The 3924-nt window shown below is 32.9% G+C and overlaps 1 pseudogene; it reads right to left on the bottom strand.

Moving 5' to 3' along the window:
- Positions 1-2072: 2072 nt before the first annotated feature.
- On the bottom strand, positions 2073-2753 carry LOC110344882 (eukaryotic translation initiation factor 2A pseudogene; annotated as a pseudogene).
- Between the last annotated feature and the right edge of the window lie 1171 nt (positions 2754-3924).

The following is a 3924-nucleotide window of genomic DNA, read 5'->3' as shown; positions in this document are numbered from 1 at the left end:
CTGTGGAACATTCTAAAATGCACGTGACGTTTCCCTAGTTAAAGAATTTTCTATTCCCAAATGTCAATAAGCCAAAGTTGAGATATTCAATCATTTACTCCACACATTTTATCCAGTCACACTGACTTAAGAAATTTTATCTTTTTTGTCAATAGAAGACAGTCTTAACTATTTAAGACCTAAAATCACTCATGGTGTATTTTCCAACCTTGTTTTGCCTTTCAAAATTGTACTTTGGTGAATTTAAGTTCTTTCCATTCCCATATAAATTTTAAATACAAAATTCATTTTAATTACATAGGATCTATAAATATATTTGGGACAAGTCACTATCTTAAAAATACTGAGCCCTTTTATTCAGAAACATGATACATCTTTGACTTTCTTCAGTTTCTCTCCTGAGCGTTCTATAACTTTCAGTATTGAGTTCTTGAGCATCACTTGCCATGGAATATTTCTAAACACTCAATATGTATATATGGCCATCCCCCAAGAGGAATGCAATTACTATCTATTGCAAACATACTAAAAATTTTTTTAAAAATAAATATTTTATGTTTTTTTGCTTATTGTAAGGAGACTTTTCTAATAATTTTCAACTATTTGCAGCTAGTATATAAAAATGTAGTTGATTTTGCGTATTGACACTATATCCTTTATCCCCCATAAAAACTCTTAGACCCAGTAGCTATTTTTGATGCCTTGGGTATTTTATATGGACCATCACATCATCTGCTAATAGTCTCATTCAGTGGTTTAGAAATACAGTATATCACTGAATAGAAATATTGAAAAATGAAATTATTTCCTTCTCCTCAACTTGAGAAAAATTTGTAATCTTTCAACATTAACTCTAATGTTAGCTGGAGAATTCTTAATGTACTCCTTATTAGAATGTAAACATTCCCTAATATTCCTAGTTTAGTGAGAACTTTGATCATGAACAGGTGATAAATCAAAGTTTATTTCATCAATGGCATCAAATATTTATTTGGCTTTTATGAAAAGAAACAGCTTTTATCTCTTTTCAGTTAAATATAGATTCATATTTGTTGATTTTATCTATGTAATTAACTTCAAATTTTTGCAATAGATACTGCTTAAACAAATGTGTTTATGTGTTTTACATAATTTGATTTGCTAATATATATCAATTTGTGGGATTACACATAATGAAAATAAATCCATGTTGTTTATAAACAAATTCTGTAGGGAACACTTTCTAGAAAATTTATTTCACCCAATGTGCCCGATTGTCTCCATATAAAGAAGAAAGACACACTGACACACACACACGCACACACACAGGCATGGCACTGCAAACCTTCAGTTTCTCCACTCTTGCCTGTGATCTTCACACATACGTTGGCTATGCATAGCCTCATCCACAACCAGGCCACAGGGTGAAATACTCCTGTGCAAGAAAAAAAAGGAATATATTACCAAATGCACTCATGTTATTGTTCAATATTTCTTATTTTACTTACATTGTGGTTGTGCTGGATATTAGTTTGAATGCCATGCTGAGTTTATTTGCATCTACCTGTTAGAATAATTCTAACAGTCCTTGAATACATTTACTTAATTTTTTCTTCTGTAAGAAAAAATTTCATGATAATATAGCTTTGGAAATAGTTTACACAGTAAGGTAATGCAGATTGAAAAATATTTTATGATACTGGATCAGGAGCAGAATCCAAATTTTTTTGGAAGTTGGAATAAAATACCCATGTGTGCTTATTGTAAAAATGATAAGCAAATAAAGAAAGTAATTTAACTTGAGTGTGTCCAATGTTTCACTGATACACACTGATCTAAGCATTTCTTCATTGAGAAATTTATGGTAAATATACTCATAGATTAAATCTTACATGCTATTTGTTTAAATTGAGAATAGAATGATTCTCTTATTTTAGGCCCAAATTTCTAAATCTTTTAAGACAGTATGTGTTTTGGGATGGTTGAAACCCATATGTATGTGTTTCCTTTTATTCCTTAATATTGAATAAAAGAGTGGAGTGCGAATGTACTTTGAGAGTGGACACAGGGTGCTTCCACAAACTCTAATGGGTTTAACAGGAGACGCTTTCTTTGTGTGGATCTTTCAGTCCCTGGTTTAAAGCCTGCCAGGCCCTGTGAAGTGTTTGTGGGGCAGGAGTGGGTGACAAGTCTGGGCTCCTGTCACTTCTTGCTTTCTGCTTTGCAGCCTTCTTAGCCTCTCACTTTCTTTGATCCCCAAGGTCTGTTCTGCATAATGATTTATCACTTCCTGGAGTGGCTTCATATTCTGAGGTTCTTTGTCTCCATGGAGATAAGAATTGGTGATTGGTTCACTTCATAAAGCTGGACCCCTATAATGTGCTGCAACTTTATGTTCTTTCCTAGGTACTTCACTTGGCACTGCTTGGTGAGTGCTGGGAGCATTCCACCCAAGAAATGGTTGCCAAAAATTTGCCATATTTCTGCACTTGATGACATATCATAATTGTGCAAGATACAGCCAGTCTAATGCCAAATCTTGCAGCAGTTCTTAATTCAGTACCTGAGAGCATGTGTGGCTATTAAAATGTGCTCACCATCTGTACACACAAAAAAAGGAGAATGTGATACCACTGGCTCAGAAATGCATTTGCTGTTTTTAGCATCCCACACATTTCCATTTGTCCCTTCAGATTTTGAAATCCAGCTAGTACTGATGTATTTCCATGAGGGCTATGGTAGGCTGCACTTTGACAAGAAGTTCCAAAGTCAGACCCAGATCATATTTCACACCACAACTTCTCTCCGTTGCAGGCATAAAAATATAAGTAGTACAAAGCTTAGTAAAACTAGAATTTCAAGCTACAGAAATGGGAGAATTTTCTCATTTTCCAGTTGTTGCAATGTAATATATTTTTCTCCATAATTGGAAGTCTTATATCAACATCTATATTGATTATGATAACACAGCTTCTCTGTTTCATTTGTATTAATTTTTTACTTTTTACAGCTTTACTGAGAAATTAAAAACAAAACTTGCATGTATTCAAGGTGTGTAACAGGATCAGTTGATATATATATATACACACACAATCACATTAATTAACACGTCCACCACCTAACACAGTTACTATCATGTGTGGAGTGTATATGTGGGGCTGAGGATAGTAACCACTCAATAGTTTACTCCGAGTGACTTTGTTTATGCACTGACCTGAGCATTGCTTGGGCAGGCAACACTTCAACCAGTCGATTCAAGTTTGCACAAGATACAATCATATGTCTGTTAATTTCCAATTAACAATTTTCTGCATACATTTTCATTTAGGACATTATATTTGCCTTTGCTGTTTGTTTCTAGTGAAATCTAATAATAAGGTCTGTTTTTGTTTTTTACCAATCTGTGTTTATTTTATTTATGAAAAATAACCTATAACTTTGAGCTACAATCTATAGAAACTTTTATAAGTACATTTTATATAATTTTTATACTTCTACAGAACTTGGTAATATTCTTTTACAATACAAAATGGACACATTTGGGACACAGACTGAATAGGAAGGAAGTGCCCAAAGATCTGCAAAAGAAAAAACTGAAAAAAGGAGAAATGTTAGCATGTCAGAGAGGAAAGTCAGTGTTATGAAATGGAAAGACAGAAAAGATGTCTTCTTATGACGATCTATTTATAATACAGAAATGACAAAGTTTGAAAGAAGAAATGAAAGTAAAAATTTACAGTAGTGGCCAATGATTATAATAATTCTATGGGTAGTGTTGACAGAGTTGACCAATATCTAATAAGCTATGCTGTATTCAAAAAGTGAGAAAAATATTATTATAAAATATTTATGCATATTCTGAATCAAACAATATAGAACTCATTTGTTTTTTTTATTCAAGACAAGGGGGTTCAAAGAGTCATTTACAATTTAGATTAGGTCTAC

Source organism: Heterocephalus glaber, unplaced genomic scaffold, assembly GCF_053883595.1.
Source record: "Heterocephalus glaber isolate CG9 unplaced genomic scaffold, H.glaber_assembly_v1.0 deba00000768, whole genome shotgun sequence".
In the NCBI taxonomy this organism is placed as follows: Eukaryota; Metazoa; Chordata; class Mammalia; order Rodentia; family Bathyergidae; genus Heterocephalus; species Heterocephalus glaber.
The sequence above is the reverse complement of the archived record's forward strand: the minus strand, read 5'-3'. Positions and strand labels throughout refer to the sequence as shown.